At 37.4% G+C, this 19212-nt stretch overlaps 1 protein-coding gene across 6 annotated transcripts in view; it reads left to right on the forward strand.

Annotated features, from left to right (window-relative positions):
- Positions 1 to 19212, forward strand: part of diaph2 (diaphanous-related formin 2) — a 763661-nt gene that overhangs the window by 690826 nt on the left and 53623 nt on the right. The window lies entirely within an intron of this gene.

Raw genomic sequence — 19212 nt, forward strand, 5'->3', positions numbered from 1 at the left:
TGCCGTCTGACAACCTTTCCTGTCATGTCTTGAAAAATTGAATAGGGAACACTTTCCCAAAAACATATATATCCTACTGTACTCAACCCAGGCTAAGCTGGGATTGAATCGGTTGAGTCGGTTGCTCTAATAAAGTCTCCTTTTGAGGTCAGAGGAGTGAGGTTTACCTGCATTTTGCTAGCTAGCCTCCGTTACACTCACTCCCTAAACCTCACTCCCATCCCGGACGAGCCCCCATGTGTAACCCACTGGTCCTCCTGCACCCAACCCGGCCTGAGCTGGAATCGACCGGCGATTCTTTGCATGGGAGTTGGTTGCTCTGACATGGAGGCTAAAGTCCATGGCCTTTAGCGTCCGTTGGCAGAGCGCCTTTTGAGGTCAGAGGACTGAGGTTTACTTGCATAGCACTTCGCTAGCTGGCCTCCGTTACACTCACCCCCCTACACCTCACTCCCATCCTGAACACACCCCCACGTGTAACCCATCGGTCCTATTGCACCCAACCCAGTCTGAGCTGGGAATGAACCAGCGATTCTTTGCATGGGAGTCAGTTGCTGTAACATGGAGGATAAAGACCATGGCCTGCAGCTAGGTTTACCTGCATAGCACTTTGCTACCTGGCCTCCGTTACACATATAATTGTGATTATTTTTTTCCCCTTTTACAATGTAACCGATACTTTATATTTGAAGAAGTGACTTGGGGTATGTTAATGTAATTCAGTTTTTATTATTATTATTATTATTAGTAGTAGTAGTAGTAGTAGTAGTATTTATTAAATCTCAACTAAAAAGACGTTTAAAAAATAATTTCAACAAAGTTATAAAAGAAAATCCTGATTGACAGGAGCTGAGGGAACATTTCCCATTTTTAAACAAATCAGATTTGAGTGCACTGTGAACAAAGCCCTAGAATTATTAGACTCCCAATGTGATTTCCATCAGTGCATTGATTGAGAATTGTCTGCAAAGAGTGTGATTGCTTGTTTTGTTCACATAATCTATATTAAGTAAGATCCATTTAGCGCGAATCAACCACAGTGACTGGTCTCTGTCCTCTCCAGTAGTCGGAGCTCAGGCTAGTTTCTGCTGCTATTAGCTGTCCTACAGTAGATGACCTAACTAGTGCACCCTTACAGTGATGAAGCATGGCAGCACGTCCACGCCTGTGGAAGGCGAATAGAAATTATCTGTCTGAAGGGTCATTGCTTTTCTTAATTCCCATTCATGGATTTTTTTCTCCCTTTACTCTTCCTCTAAAGCTTCCTATTCTGCCTGAGTGTCATCCTATGCACAGAGCTCTAAAAATGCTCGCTTTTTTAATAGATTCTAGTCTTTCTCTGCCCTGGCCTAGTTTAGGAGCGCTATGACAGAGCTTTATTGCATACAGTCACGCGTCGTAGTGTGTGTCTGGCTTTTTAAAAAGTGTGTATTCCAGTTTCTTATATTCTATATGCCTGAAATGACTTGATAATGTGTGCACGACACAGAATCCTCTCGCCATTATGCTTTGCACGCCTGTGAATGGCAGCCACTGCAGAAATGCCTGTGAAAAGCATATTCAGTAGCACACTGAGCCCTTTGGTGAATGTGTACATTATTTATGATGTCAGTGAATATGTTTTATCTTGTAACTTTCTGCTGTTTTACTGATATGCTACATCAACCATTCAGAATACACAAGTATGAATTCATTGCCTGGATCGGTAAACGTTGTACTTGTCATAACGCTCCAGGGCTTCGGATTCAGTGACCTGATCCTTAGTAGAGCTTGAATGACTTTTGGTATGGATCAGCATTTGTCTGCGTTTTTAAGAAGACTAACCTTGACCCTTTACACATATATTGCCAATACATTTGCCAGTACGTTTTTCAGTTTACTTGTTTACACTTATACTTTTTACCTCGTTTTGTACAAAGATAAATAACATTTGAACGTTTAACAAATATGCTTTTAAGAAATTATAGTTGTGTGATTGTCGTAGTACTTTTTGTAATTAGAACTAGCTAAAACTCAACTACTACACTGTAAAACCCAATAAGTCATAGTAACTCAAACCGTTTGAGGAAATCGATTGCAACAAACCATTTAAGTTCAAAAGCTAATCCTAATGAGTACTGTGAACTTAATCCATTTGAGTAAATGAAGCAATTTAAGCACAGTAAATCCCACTAAATAAAGAGAACTCAAGCCAATTGAGTCTGTAAAACCCAATAAGTCAAGGTAACTCAAACAGTTGAAGGAAACCGATTGCTACAAACCATTTGAATTAAAAAATTAATCTATATGAATACTGTGAACTTACTCCATTTAGGTTGAATGAGGTATTTAATTAACTCATTACCTTCAACACAGAGTTCAAAACTCTTTTCAATTGAGTAGAATTAACTTTCAGTAAAATTTTGAGTTAACTACACTCATTTAATTTGATTAAGTGGGTTTTACAGTGTATTTGTGCATGAAAATATGTGAAATGTTGTCATTTTTGTTGACATTTTTTCAAGGTTTTTATACATATTGTACATATACAGTAGCAGTGTAAATATGGCAGAACAATAATTGCTGTTCACACAGATCCACAAAAACAACTAAAATGCTGAAAGTCGTTGTTTAGGTTGGCAGATCTAATAGAAATATTAACTGAATAATAATAGCAACTGAATAAATAATACACATGCACATTATTTAAAAAAAAATCGTGTTTTATAGTTCACATGGAGACATCAACACAAATACAAATACAAAACTTTACTGTCAGACTTGCATCTGATTTTTTTTCTTGCATAACAGCATGATAAATACTCCTTACAAAGAGACAAAGAGATACAAAAAACCCAATTCATTTAAAATGGGCCTTATTCAGCTCCAAAACAACCTGATGTACAAATGACTTTTTTAATTTCACTTAATTAAAACTTGGGACTCTAAATCGACTTTAATGGTATCAATTCATGATTCAACACATGATTAGGGTTCAAAATAATGTTCCTTGCCAGTCTTGTGAGGTTCTTGTAATACGAACGGTCATATAATTTCTCCAGAGGCTTTCCTACTATCTTTGAACAGAATTTAACACGTCACAGACAGACTCATATGCCATATGGAATTACAATACTGCAGAACACTCATAAGTACAGACATTAAAAAAGTGTTCAAGAATCTTTTTCGATGCTCCAAAAGATCTCAGACGATGCAAAAAATAAAAATAGATTCTTTGTTTTATCTTGTCACACACACCATCAATATGATCTTTCCATGAATCCTTGTTGTCTATTATTACGCCCAAATACTTATATTTGTCCACCTGTCTGATGTTTACGTTATGTATAACTACAGGGTTTGTAGATACATCAGATGTTGTGGACCTGAACACGGTTTCCTCTGTTTTTTCTAGGTTAATCACAAAAGCCTGTCACACCTCTCCACAAGATTATTCACACTTTGCTAGTGCAATCCTGTAACTTCTACCTTGTTTATTAGTAAGATAAATTTTTTTTTTTATTTAATTAAATTTGATTTGATTGAAAGTTTTTTCAGGCATCAAAATGCGATTGTGTACATAGATGCCCAACATGCTTAAAACACATTTTTAGTTGAAAATATTGACATTCAAATACCCACTCTTAGAATTATTGACTAGTCATTTATTGTTTCTGTAAAAAAGACTTGAAAGTAATTATAATGCTAATATGACTTATTAATAACAAAAAATATTTACAGGCTGCTGAGATCAAGAATATTAATCAAGCTGAGAATATAAATGATGTTTGAGCTGTGTTTGCTCAAACTGATTTGCTGGAATCAAAACTGATAGTCTTGTCTGTGAGTGTGTTCTAGTTTAAAGCGGTTTTACAACACAGTCAAAAAATAATCTGCTTTTTCTTAGTATCAAACTCAGTTTTAGTCGCATATTTGAGTGATTTATTCAGTGTAAAGGAATGAAGCTGCTATGAGTAAATACAAACATCAAAACTGTGACTGAAACATTAGTTTTTTCAAGATGCGTTCTGACGCCTGTGTGAAAAAGAACTGTTTGAAGACATTGAATCTATAACTTGGCACTTTATAATCTATACTATGATATCTACTATGATATATACTATGAATCTATATATGATATCATATGTCATTTTTTTAAACATCCCTCGTGATGTTTTAAACCTCCATGAGTAATATTAAAAATAATAATAATAATTTAATAGAGTGTTTTCTGCTCTAACAGTGAAATTTGAAAATAAACAATGTGTTTTTTTTACCCTTTTCTTCTAAATATATTCCTTCTTTTCTGCAGAAAATATAAAGGAATATAGGTTTTGCATAACACAAGAGCAAGCAAATGAGGTTGATTTTCAGCTTCAGCCTTAGATAAACTAAATTCTTAGACAAAATAGCATGCCCGAGATATCCATACAAAAGATCTAGTCATTTAGCATTTTCAGTATAGTTACATTAATCATGCATGTAATAATAAAGAAACCAGCCAAACATGACTAACGCTAGGCTTACAAGTTCTACTAATTAGGCTCTGAAGCATTGGTGCATTGATGTAGGTCAGCGTGCTACAGCCTTAGGGCAGCAGACTGCCTTTTTACTTGGCTAACAGGGTAATACGACCAAGAGCATGCAGCCGTTTCAGCTCAAGATCAGACCTAAACATTGTTACGGTAAATAGCTAATCCATTTTAAATAGTGTCACATTTTCAAAACTCAGGGGAAGAAAAAGAGGTCTGCGAGACAGATTTAATGCAGGATCCGTGGTCAGATCTGACCTATATTTTGCTGTTAGGTTTTGTAAACACTGTCAGCATGCCTAGCTTTGCTCTCTACTGTATCTCTAAAACAAAGATGAAGTAGCTTACAGAATAACACGAATTGACTCATAACACAGTGACTTTTTTGTGGTTTAATGGTCTTCAACTGCATGTATTCTTGTTTGGAAGCTCGAAGCGATTTATCTTGTTGGTTCGTCCCAGACTTCTTTGTATTGAAATGACAAATATAGTTATCTGGTTTTCCTACAGACAATGCATTTAGAGATTTTGGATGGCAGATTTTATAGATATAATGCTTGTGGTAAAGCTCCAGAGTGATCTCAGAGGTAACCTTGAAAGTGGTATTTTGTGATGAAGCTTTCCGTTGGTCCACTTTACGCTAAAAATCTTCTGTTTGAATGCCAGGGGTACTCTAAGAGATTGTTGGATAGAGACAGGTAGCTGCTCATACATCCTTGGCATCGATTTCTCTGGTCGCAGATGAAAGCCACAGGCTGAGTAGCTCTTTCATATGGGGCATCCCAAAAGGCACATCAATCAGATTTTTGAGGGAGACAATTTTATTTATTTACTGCCTTTCCAAGTCATTAAAACCTCTAACCTTCCCTTCCTGGGATTTCACCTTCATTCTTTCGTCCATCAAAAGTTTCCTTGGGTTCAGGGATTCCTGTTTGACTTTGATTTGTGGAGAAATGGCTTATTAAAAACAGACGCGGCGATATAATGCGCGCCAGGGTTATGGGATTTGAAACCCCGTGCCTATTCTGCCCCCGGTCTGCTAGTTAATTCGCCCAGGCAGAGGAGAAAGTGAGCCTTGTATGTTTAATGAAGATTAAATTACCTATTTTCACTCATGAAATTTTAAAAGCAGAAAAGGGGATGAATCTGCGAAGTAGCAAATGAGAAAGACAGGAGGAAGATGGTAGAGAATACGAACGCCGGACAAAGATTAAGGTTTTTTTTTCTATCTTCTTCCCTTCCCCTGTCACATACTAAATGATCTCTCCATAATTTGTTCCTTACCTCAGTCTCTTAATAAAGCAAGACCCTTTTTTTTTGCACTTCCTCCAATTGGTTTTGCCGTCATATTGCTTCCTTGTGATATTGACAGAAACACATCCTTTGTTACCGCAATAATTAATCAGCGTTATCATATTACCAACCCGAAACTGTGATTCCAAATCCCACAGCAATTAATCCCTGATCCCTCCACTTCCTTTTTACATGCACCAAACCAGCCACCTACACGGTTTATCTTCACTCTCACACCCACAGCTGTTAGATAGTAGTGTTGCCTGTAACACTTTTCGCCTGACAGCTAAGATCCCCACTTCCCCAAACCTCAAGCATTCCACTTCAGGGTGTTGATAGATGTTATTCATGTAGCTCACCCCAGGGCACTCCTGCAGGAAGAAGGGCTAACGTGATTTGCTCAGGGCTGAAGGGACCAGAGGGTAGTGCACTCGGCGATGACGTGGACCACTTGGTAGATCCCAGATATCAATAAGCAGAAGTGCCTCACTTTCCCGAGATTTATCACCTGCTTGTGATAGATAAGAATATTTCTTTGCTTTTGAAGAAAGGGTGGAGTCGAGTGGAACGAGGTGCTGAGAGGCCATTAAGAAATGGTGGAGAAAAAAAAAAGTTTAAATCCAAAAGTTTAGAAGGATAGAGAGGATCCTGTGAGGGTCATCTGTTGGTACAGGTGAGGAACCGTGATAGAGATAAAGATGAGGATTTAATGTAGCGTTCCAATGGCCACAGTGCATATATCTGATGGGAGGTTTTATCGTCGCTCTTAAACAAGCTGACCGTGTGACACACATCCATTCTCAAAGAATAAATCAGATCTTGGTTAAACACCACAGTCCTCTCAATGGCTCCTTTCTCCATTTGTCGATGCGTGTCGGCCTGAGCCATTTGATTTCCAACAAGAGCCTTTCGACCTCTAAAGTCGGCTAAAAAGAAACAGACGACTGCTTGTTACCCTCACACTGAGCGCACAGCGTCTACTGTGGATGCGAGGAGCTTGTGCGCTGTGTGTGTGCGAAGAAGGCCAGGTCGGCTCCTGGCGACAGCCCTTTCAGGAGGAAGTCAATCGCACAGCACCATAAAGGACCTCAGGCTTGGTTGCTTTTGTCCACTGCCTTCTTCCCCAGCATGAGGGGAGCTCCAATTGATGCTAGTAGAGACCGAAGACTGCAACACAGAGCCCGAAAAGCATCCTGGTGTCACTTCTACTTACTCGTTCTGAAGGCTTTTAGTCTTTAAGGGTTTATGTTTTGTTTTTACTTACTTCTTTGTGTTGCTTGCCTCAGTCACTTACATAAAGTGAAAACAAATAGCCCTTATGAAAGGTCACCTTAAGTGCTAATTGTCAATACTGGATCAATTTGCCAGGGCAAATATCCCTCAGCAGCGCATAATTGAGAGTTTGATCTGATTTTAGCCCTGCATATTTTCACTACGGAATTGATTTCATTCTCGGCTTGAGACAGTCTTAATATAGCTATAACTCACTTCGGGGGGAAAAAAAGTGAAAGCTGTATCTCTCGGATCAGATCCAATGAGCTTTTTAAACACAGCCCCCACTTCTCCAATCCTTAAAATATTGGTTTGATAATACTCTGAAGGGACGTCGGCAGTCGAAAACCTCAGCAGAGTGAATTAAGCTGTAGTCGTGATGAATTGGAGAGAGAATGTTCCAATAACGATCAGCACAGGCCTAAATAAAGCAGCGTTCAGCAGGAATTCACTTTTGCTGGAGGAGAATAAAGGACAACGCTTGGTTTTAATGCCATTTTTGGTGGCACACCCCACAATTTCCCAGTGTGAGGTGTCTGTTACCAGAGACTAATAGCGGATGAAGAGTTTTTTAGGTGCTTTTTTTTACCTTTCCCATTGCATGTAATGAGAATTATGAGAAGCAATAGGGAGATAGATTCATTTCATGAATGCCACCATATAGAAATCGGATAAATGACAATGCAAATTACATATATGATGTAGTTCATATTTGGATTTCACATGTATAAAATATGTCATATATGCAACATATTTCAAAATATTACAAAAAATGTATTTCAATCATTGCAATTTTAAAAGTAAGCATATAAATTCAAGCACCGTATAGCTAACATATGTACATTTATGTAATTCCAATAAAAATAAATAAATAAATATAAAAAGTGCCAATTGTTGCAATATGTCAATAAACAGTATGTTGCATATATGACATTTTTTTGTATATGTGAAATCCAAATATGAACTTGTATGTCATATGTATAAACACTACCTGACAAAAGTCTTGTCGCCTATCCAAGTTTTAGGGACAACAAATAATAACTTGACTTCTAGTTGATTATTTGGTATCAGAAGTGGCTTATATGAAAGGCAAAGGCCTCTAGATTACGCTTATTTTACCAAAATAAAATATGATTATGCCTTGATTTTATTTATTTAATTAGGACAGTAAGGTCTGACTTTGCTTAGACAAAAGTCACTTAACAGAAATAATGTCCAGTATAGAATATAAAGTCATGGTGCAGTGGAAAAAATAATTAATATTGTGTATGACTCCCATGAGCTTGGACGGCTGCATCCATACAGTACATTTCTGTATTGACTCAAATAACTTATTAATAAAGTCATCTGGAATGGCAAACAAAGCGTTCTTGCAGGACTCCCAAAGTTCATCAAGATTATTTGGATTCATCTTCAGTGCCTTCTCCTTCATCTTACCCCAGACATGCTCAATAATGTTCATATTTGGTGACTGGGATGGCCAATCCTGAAGCACCTTGACCTTCTTCGCTTTCAGGAACTTCAATGTGGAGGCTGAAGTATGAGAAGGAGTGCTGTCCTGCTGACAAATTTTCCCTCTCCTGTGGTTTGTAATGTAATGGGCAGCACAAATGTCTTGATACCCTAGACTGTTGATGTTGCCATCCACTCTGCAGATCTCTTGCACGCCCCCATACTGAATGTAACCCCAAACCATGATTTTACCTACACCAAACTTGACTGATTTCTATGAGAATCTTGGATTCATTTGGGTTCCAATAGGTCTTCTGCAGTATTTGTGATAATTGGGATGCAGATCAACAGAAGGTTCATCTGCAAAATCTACCTTCTGCCACTTTTCCAAATGATCAACTAAGTCAAGTTATTATTTGTTGCTCTTACAACTGGGATCGACGACAAGACTTTTGTCAGGTGGTGTATTGCTATATATCATATTGCTATGTGGGCTTTCACAGGATTTCTGATAATAGGTTTTTGTGTTTGATGAGTTCAATAGCATGTGGATGCCACAGGGAAAGAATAGCAGTGCCTCAGTTTGACTGAATTACTTTCAAGTTCTTACACTATTGTGTTTTTATTTTCCCTCTTTTGCAGTATAGAAGGTGTTTCTGTTATGATTTGTGCATGGAATGTATTTGTTGAAGCTGATGCAGCCTAAAGCGAAAGTTAAAAAAATATATTTCTGATGCAGTGATGTAGCACTGGGCAGTCTAGCTCGTAGTATCATGGAAAGAGGTCTTTTATGAACAGCTCAGCTCTGTGAAACATTATATGTGAAGATCCACCAGAGACATGCACTCTCGTCTGCTCAGATGCGACCTGTCACTGCTAAATGTAGAGTAACACTCTGATAACCGGAAAGGTCTTGTTCATGTACTCTGCAGTGTGTGTAGGATGGGGGTCTTGCAGAGTTGAAACACAGTTTGAGCTCTTTACCGCCCCTGGTGTATTCAGTTGTGCAATGCACTGTTAGATGAAACCTTAGTGTGATGCAGTTACTTAAGAAAGAGAGAGAGAGAGAGAGAGAGAGAGAGCAGTTGTGGATTTCAACACTCTGTATGCTTATAACACAATTTCAGTAGAACAGCATACATTACAGTAGGTATAATAACAGTCAGATTTTCTGGCAGCATTTTGATTTAGCTATATTTTGCTTTTTCTTTTTAAACTTAAACTTTTTTTTTTTTTTTTACATGTAAAAAAAAAAAGTTTGTTACTTATAAATTCAGTTCAAGAGTTCACACTTAGCTGATGAGGTTTGTTTGGCATGCTGTCTCAGGAGAGAGTCCTGAGCTTATAAGATCCTCGAGCTCTGGGCTCTCTCCTGTTAGCAGGGCGAGAAGGGACTTTGAGCTCAAGTAGATCTCGATGAACTCCCTCAACTTGTTTCTGGATAATGACAGATATGGCTAAAAAGAGATATACAGGTTGCTAAGAGCTTGACTATGATGCCAATTTAGTATGTTCAATTTACCTAGGTTGTGTGTTTTTTGGACTGTGGAATGAAACCGGGAAAAACCCACATGAGCAGGGTGAGAACGAGCAAATGTCACACAGAATTGTCGACTGGTTTAGTAGGGACTTTAACCAGTGACATTCTTGGTTTGAGACAACAGTGCTAATCACTGGACCTCTCACCCAATATGGAGAGTAGGGGTGGGAGGGGAGGGGGGGGGGTTCCTCAAGACGAAGATAATGAGATAAGAAACTCTGGTTATTTATAGTGAATTAGGAATCATCTGATTGGTGAATCAAGCGTTAGCTAATGTGGGACTAGCTGTGGACAATCATAAGCATGTGATCCTCTCAAAATTAGTTTATAAATAAGCTTCACTTAGATACAAAGCTGACATTTGTAAGTTGTGTATATTTAAAGTTACATTTTAATATTTAAATTCTATTCGGTATAGTTGTAGATAGGATTATAATAAATATTATAAGCTAAATTACTTGTTAATAGTTAAACAAGAATTTTTTTATGTAAAAAGTGCATATTATTTAATGTAGAAATCAATTCTAACCAAGAATAATAATGACTTAGTGTTGGTAGTTTTAATTTAATAGAACTTCATCTATGTAAAGCTGCTTTGACACAATCTACATAGTGAAAAGCACTATAAAAATAGAGATGAATTGAATTGCATTGCATGGAATTAATGAAATACTTCGGTGTACATTTATTTTGAACTAGCTTCTCTTTACAGTTTTCAGTATTCTTATGTAATGTTGTCATTTTATTATTATTATTATTATTATTATTATTATTATTATTATTATTATTATTATTATTATTATTATTATTATTATTGTTATTGGGGCGACACGGTGGCGCAGTACGTAGCACCGTCGCCTCATAGCGAAAAGGTCACTGGTTCGAGTCCTAGCTGGGACAGTTGGCATTTCCGTGTGGAGTTTGCTTGTTCTCACTGTGTTGAGTTTCCTCCGGGTGCTCTGGTTTCCCCCACAGTCTAAAACATGTGCTGACCTATAGCACACTAGGGAAGCTAAATTGTCCGTAGTGTATGTCCTGGTCCTCCAGGTTGGGGTTGGGGGTTGAGCGTTTTCAAAAGGTATATGTTTGTACTTAAAGGATTTATATTGGTACCTCAAAAGTATATATTATTACCTAAAAATTTTAAGAGGGAAAACTTGTACTTTTTTCTAATATGTACCCTTGAGGTATTAATATGGACCTTTAAGGTACAAATTTGTACCTTTTGAAAAGGTACCACCCCAGTGAAAGCTCGCGTACCTTTATTTCTGAGAGTGTATATATATGCTTAGTTTTACTTGAGTTTTAGTAATTAAAATTTATTTCAGATTTCTGAAATCAACAGAAGCTATTGTAATTTTTTTTTCACCTAAATAATCATTTAACATAATAATATACAGAATTATGCTATCTATAAATTAAATAAATTAAATAAATTTCATTGGCCATATTGACAATAGGTACTGTAGTGTTAGCTTTACATGTTTTTGCTTGTGTTTGCCTGAGGGAGCAGACGCTTCAGAGATGTGCTGAATGGGGCAGAAGCTGATGATGGCACATAACTGTGGGGACACACCAGAAATTCCATCAGACCAGTGGCTTTCAAAGCACTGACACAGCACAAAGACACACACAAGAAAAGAGAGAAGCAGAGAGAGAGGTAGAGTGTGTAAAAGACAAAAAATAATGTAAGGAGAGAGACAGAGAACATTGCCAAGAGCACAGAGAGGGCAAAATCTGGAAGCCTAGCAAGATGGAGGAGACAGGCAAGAAATAAACAGAGGGAGAGAGAAACAGACAGAGCTTGAATAAAGCAGAAGAGGCTTGTGTGTCTGGTCAAAAGCTGATCTCAGGGGGAATTGTGCGTGCGTATGCGTGTGTGCATGCAATCAGCAGGAATCTTCCCTCGCTCCGGCACTCCCCCTCAAGTGAAGCGTGATCCGGGCTGACATCGCTCCATCACTAATGCTGACGGATGCCCATTTGCGACTCGTCTCATATTTATTTATTTATCTGTTTATTTGGGTCCGGTTTATTTATTGATGGCGCTCAAAGATGCGGCGGCAAATTTCCATTTGCTAAAAAAGGAGGTTGAACAGTGTGCAACATTTACACTCGAGTGAACAGCCACACTGGAGCATGCCGCGCTCCACCTTTTCATTTAGATTTCAGCCGTCCAAATAGCTATTCCTCCCCCGGTAATGGAAAAGTGATATGGGCCATTTAGTTACTTAGCACTAATCCCACTGGTTTCGTTGCTCCGGTGCCCTTCTCTTTTCTCCTGTTCTGGCTGAGAGGAAGTTGTGATGTATGACTGTATGCTGTGTTCTTTTCATCTGTACCTCAAAAAACAACAACTTTTTGCTTTGTGTCGTTTTGCAGCAATACTAGCATCACGCAAACATTACCACTGTCTGTCATCTGGTCAACTATAGTCCCCTCTTAGAAGCTCACACCATTAGAGTTTGTCAAGCGGAGGCCATGTTTACACCAGGTATTAACATCCATGGATAATGCTAGATATAAGTGTAAACAGAGTCTGAAATGTTTTGAACTTATCATAATTCTTCAAGAAAACTACAAACAGTGTGCAAATTACGTGGGGGTTTGGCCACTTTAATTAACTCTAATTAACCTTCCATTAAGAAGGTTAGGATATGAGTTTTACTCTTTAAATAGTTTAAAATTGTTGTCACTGATCTGTATCTTAAATAGTAATAAAAATAGCAAATAATAAAAATAAACATTTGACCACCCCTGTAATGGTCATTGTGGAAAAGTAATATCGGCCATTTGATTTTAACATCACACAAACATTCCCACTGTTTGTCATGTGGTCGACTATAGTTTCCTCTTAGAAGCTTACACCGTTGGAGTCAGTCAAGCAGAGGCCCTGTTTACAGCAGGTATTAACATCCATGGATAATGCTAAATATAAGTGTTAACAGAGTCTGAAATGTTTTGAGCTTATCATATTTTGACCAGAAAACTACAAACAGGGTGCAAATGACATGGGGGTTTGCCCACTTTAATTAGCTCTAAGGGTGCTTTTACATCCATAGATTGATTGTTTTGTTCCAAAACAGGGATTAAAATAGTCACAATGTTGCACTGTTTTTGGTGAGTCCCGCTCAGGTGTCATGCGTCCTTATTTTAGTTTATGACGACGAGCAATAAGACATTATAAGCAAAAAGCTGTGCTTTAATTTTGACTCCCACAGACATCGTCACAAAATATAAATCAGAGGTAAGACTTTCTCATACATAGCCATTGGCTAGAATTATGCATTATATGCTTTACATTATAGAGAGAAATAACTGATAAATTAAGACTGCAGTTCGGTCAATTTTCCTAACGGATGAACAGCTCTCGTTAATAGTTAACACACTTTCACTTTCGTATTTGACATGAAATGCACATTTAGAATGACATCCCACCTTACTTATAATTATCACCATATATGCCTATTACGTAATCATAATATACTGTGATATAGCCTGGTTCATTAGTTTGTTGGATCGTATTGCTTTCTCACTACAATCGATCCACTCCAAAGTTCCTTTCAATCGACCCGAGACTACCTCATTCAGGCGATCTTGGACCTATTGTTTTGGCGTGGATCTAAGCGTTATTGCTGGATTCACATATGCCAAATGAACCATGCTAACTGGGCAAATGTGCCAGGTTCTGAAACAAAAGTCTAGGTGTGAAAGCACCTTAATTAACCTTCACTGAAGGACGTCAGGACATAGGTTCTGCTCTTTAAGTAGTTTAAAATAATAAAAAAAATGTATAAATATAATAAATAGTAATATCACTAGTAAAAATAGCAAATAATAACAAAAATATTTATTTTGATGACCCCTATAATGGTTCATACCATTGTGAATTCATGGTCACACACAGGCTATACAGGGAAATATTCAGACAGTGGTCTGAACACTGGCAGATCTAACATAGCGATAGACATTGTAAGTGTTTTAAAGACATTTTTCTTGTAAAATAGGCATTTGTAAATGGCCTAAAAATAAAAATTGACTCATAGTGTGTGTTTTAACAGATACCTATCATTCCACATGGAAGTTAAATAGTAAAACAGTTCTTTCTTTCAAATCTTTCATTCATTCATTCATTCATTCATTCATTCATTTTCCTTGGGCTTAGTCTCTTTTTCAGAGGTTTAAACCGCCAAAGAGCAGAATAAACCACCTACTACACACACACACACACACACACACACACGCGCGCACACACACACAAACACTACAGACAATTTAGTTTATTCAATTCACCTATACCGCTTGTCTTTGGACTGTGGGGGAAACCCATGCCAACATGGAGGAGAACTTGTAAACTCCATACGGAAATGCCAATTGACCCAGCTGGGACAAGAACCAGCGTGCCACCTCTCAAATCTTTCATGATCATCAATTTATTGGTGCAGGAAAGCAAACTTCAATCAACCGATCAACCTTTGTTTATATAGCACCTTACTACAACCAAGGTTGACCAAAGTGCTTTACATCGGTAAAGACAAATTGTAACTAGAAAGCAAAAACAAAACTTTAAAACAGAGAAAAGTGTCAGTGCTACTATGCATTAAAAGCCATTTTGAACAAATGGGTCTTAAGCTTGGCTTTAAACAGTAGCAGGTCAATGACAGGTCAGTGGCAGGTCAATGTACTAAGATCAGTAGGAAGGTATTTTAAATTTTAGGACCTGCCTCTACAAAAAAGTTATCACCCCACTGCTTGTACCTTGACCGTGGGACTTCTAGTTGTCACCGCTTGAAAAAAATTCACAAAAAAAGTATGTTGAAATTATTGTAGGTCAGAATATGGCAGTTAGTTTTCCCTCAAAACAATGAAAGCATAAATAGGTTTGATTAACCAATGAGATGTAATTGAATTACATATATAAATTTGGTTCACTGAAGCATGCATATGTGTAACTACTGCAAAAAAGCTGACCCCACTGACAGACAATGTATGATTCGCACACTGGCTACAAACTCATTAGATTAAATGGTTTTCCTCTGTGTAGACAGAGTGGGCGAATACATTCAAACAGCCACAAAAGACTAGCTCATTTATTCATGCTAACTTAATTCTTAAACATTTCGGCATGTGTTGTTTAAAATGACCTTGAACTACATTATATTTAAACTGGCATCTGAAAAGGTAACGGTTTTTTTTGAGCTGGCAAAAAAGCACATTCTTTTACCAATGCTGATTCTTAGACAAGCCAGTGTTCGGTTTAGCTTTAAATCAATCAAAGTAGAAGCATATCATTTTCTGTTCACTCCTTTTGCGTTCATATGTAAATTGTGTACAGGAATGTGTCTCTCTTGTCTAGTAGTTGTCTGATTGACCAAAATACATGTAAATACCAGGTGTAAACAGGGCCGGAGTTGTGTTTTGATAGCATGCAAAGTGCACTCAAAATTTCAGGGGAATCAACTCACAAATGGCTCACTTACAGCCTACGCATACTAATCAGGAATATAAGGGTGTTTAACATGGGAAAACCTTGATCATCACCTTTAAATGTTTAATGCGTGCTTGAAAGTACATCAAACTGGAGTCAATGATGGTGAAGATATCTTATGCTCTCTATTACCTCCCTAGAGCTAATCATATCTAGGTTTTCTCATCTCCACAGTGATGCAATGTGTGCGCAACATGTGTCATTGTAATTGTTTTTCATTTTCACAACATCCATAACATTTACTCTTCTTAGAAGGAACACTCACCCACTCGGTATTAGATGTTCTCGCAACCGTACCAAATGAAATGACACCTTCATGCTTTTACAACGAGCCCAAGAGCCTGTGAAATGTATCTTATTTTTCTTTTTCCAAGACACATTATGCACGTTTATACGTTATATAAATTAACCTAATGTCACTTACTCAGAATGTTGATTAAATATAAGTTCATACTGTAGCACGATATACTCTTTACATTCACCGGCCACTTTATTAGGTACACCTTACTAGTACCGGGTTGAACCCTCTTTTGCCTTCTGAACTTCCTTAATCCTTCGTGGTATAGGTTCAACAAGGTACTGTTAAGCATTCCTCTGAGATTTTGGTCCATATTGACATGATAGCATCACACAGTTGCCGCATATTTGTTGGCTGCACATTCATGATGCCAATCTCCCGTTGCATCCCAAAGGTGCTCTATTGGATTGAGTTCTGGTGACTGTGGAGGCCATTTGAGTACAATGAACTCGTTGTTATGTTCAAGAAACCAGTCTGAGGTGATTCGCGCTTTATGGCGCGTTATCCTGCTGGAAGTGGCCATTAGAAGAAGAGTGCACTGTGGTCATAAAGGGATGTTGTTGATGTCAAATTCTGACTCTACCCTCCGAATGTCGCAGCAGAAATTAAGGCTCATCAGACGTTTTTCCAATCTTCTATTGTCCAATTTTGGTGAGCCTGTGTGAATTTTAGCCTCAGTTTCCTGTTCTTAGCTGACAGGAGTGGCACCTGGTGTTGTCTTCTGCTGCTGTAGCCCATCCGCCTCAAGGTTCAACGTGTTGTGCGTTCAGAGATGCTCTTCTGCATACCTCGGTTGTAACAAGTGGTTATTTGAGTTACTGTTGTCTTTCTATCAGCTTGAACCAGTCTGGCCATTCTCCTCTGACCTCTGAGTTCAACAAGACAATAGCGCCCACAGAACTGCCGCATACTGGATATTTTCTCTTTTTCTGACCATTCTCTATAAACCCTAGAGATGGTTGTGCATGAAAATCCCAGTAGATCAGCAGTTTCTAAAATACTCAGACCAGCTCATCTGGCACCAACAACCATGCCACATTTAAAGTCACTCAAATCACCTTTCTTCCCCATTCTGATGCAGCAGATCATCTTGACCATGTCTACATGCCTAAATGCATTGAGTTGCTGCTATGCGATTAACTGATTAGAAATTTGCGTTAAGCGGTTGGTCAGGTGTACCTAATAAAGTGGCCGGTGAGTATATTTCTTATAGTTTGAGCCAATACTTGTTTTATTTACTGTATAAGCACTTGTATTTTAACTGCTGTTTTGAAGAATCCTGTGCTTTGTATATTTCTAAAGCTTTTTTATTATTATTTATTAATTCCTTCCCCAAAGCAGAGTATGCATTTTGTCATGTTTTTCTTCCTTATATCTATAGTGCTATGGCAAGTGTAATATTGTGATGTGTTTCCCGACCCAAGCCGTGTTGACATTAACAATGTTTACAGCAGTGCTGCTCTAAAGTGAAACTCATGCATAAACACTATGCGGAAATTATAATGCAGAAATGTTTTAGATACATTTGCCCCTAGTTGACAGCAAAGAAAACAGAGTCAGATTACTCCCCAGCAAGGGATAAATGCACATGTACCGTTTATCTGCCGCTTTCTGTTTGCGAGTAAATGTTTAAGAGCATAAGTGTCAGTGAACTGCAGACACGGTAATTGATCAAGAGAAGTTCCACTCTAAACGGAGGCGTCCAAGTGCTCTCTGGAATTGCAAATGAGCTTTTATTTTATTCAAATTCAATTTCATTAATGTTCTTGCAGACCATGACGTTTTCAAGTAGGTCAAGAGGTTCCCACTAAGTAGTCTGAATTTGTTTAACAGGCCAGTGAGGTTAGTAAGAGGATACAAGCTGGCACCGTTCCAACCCCCCCTGTAAGTGATCTCAGAGCCTTGAGCTGGACTTATGCTGAAATGCATAGCTGTGGATGAGCGTCCTCAGTAATCAAAGGTTATGTGTTTCGGTCAGTGTATCTCTTTGTGGATCTTTTTTATTTGGCCCTTGCTGACTTGATAGAACACTTGCTGAATGGCTGATTGAATGAAGGAATGAGCGTTATCCCATCGTTTGCAATAATATTTTATCGTAACTTTAATTACGAATAAAAACTACAATCATAATGTGCAATGATTTATTACAGTAGAACATATGCGAATTTTTTTTTTAATTAGGATTAAGATTTACTAACACACTTTTACTTTAAATTCACTTTATAACATTAGTCACACTTCAAATGACTCCTTTTTGTGACCAAAAACCTATCACAGGATGAAGAAGAAATCATATTTTTTAAAGCATCCAATACAGTAATAAAGGCTAGGTCATTTAGCATGGCATAACTTTTTTTTATTTTTTTGCGATTATGATTTACAAAGATTTGCTAACATGCTTTTTCTTTAAATTCACTTCATAACATCAGTGGAGCTTTTTAAGTTGTTCCTTTTTTGTGACCAAGCATGGTTTCATGTCACAGAATTATAAAGAAATCATATTTTTTAAGCATTTAAATACAGTAATAAAGGCTAGGTCAGTTAGCATAGCAAAACATTTTTTGCGATTATGATTTACAAAGATTTACTAACATACTTTTACATCAAATTCACTTTATAGCATCAGTCGAATGTTTGAAATGACTCCTTTTTGTGACCAAACATAGATTCATATCACAGAATGAGGAAGAAATCATGATTTGTTTATAGCATCCAATATAGTGAGAAAGGCTAGGTCAATTAGCATAGCAAAACATTTTTTGTTTGTTTGTTTTGCAATTATGATTTACAAAGATTTACTAACTTTTACTTTATATTTGCTTTATAACATCAGTCAAGCATTTCAAATAACTTAGTTTTGTAAACAAACAAGGTTTCAAATCACAGTATAAGGAAGAAATCATAATTTTTATAGCATCCAATATAGTGATTAAGGCTAGGTCAATTAGCATAGATAAAAAAAATTGTGAATATGATTTACAAAGATTTGCTAACATACTTTAACGTTAAATTCACTTCATAACATCAGTGGAGCTTTTTAAATTGTTCCTTTTTTTGTTACCAGACATGGTTTCATATCACAGAATGATAAAGAAATCATTTATTTAAAGCAATTAATGCAGTAATAAAGGCTAGGTCAGTTAGCATAGCAAAACATTTTTTGCGATTATGATTTACAAAGATTTACTAATATACTTTTAGATCAAATTCACTTTATAACATCAGTCGAATGTTTGAAATGACTCCTTTTTGTGACCAAACATAGATTCATATCACAGAATGAGGAAGAAATCATGATTTGTTTATAGCATCCAATATAGTGATTAAGGCTAGGTCAATTAGCATAGATAAAAAAAAA

The sequence above is a fragment of the Danio aesculapii genome, chromosome 14, assembly GCF_903798145.1.
Source record: "Danio aesculapii chromosome 14, fDanAes4.1, whole genome shotgun sequence".
NCBI classification, from domain to species: Eukaryota; Metazoa; Chordata; class Actinopteri; order Cypriniformes; family Danionidae; genus Danio; species Danio aesculapii.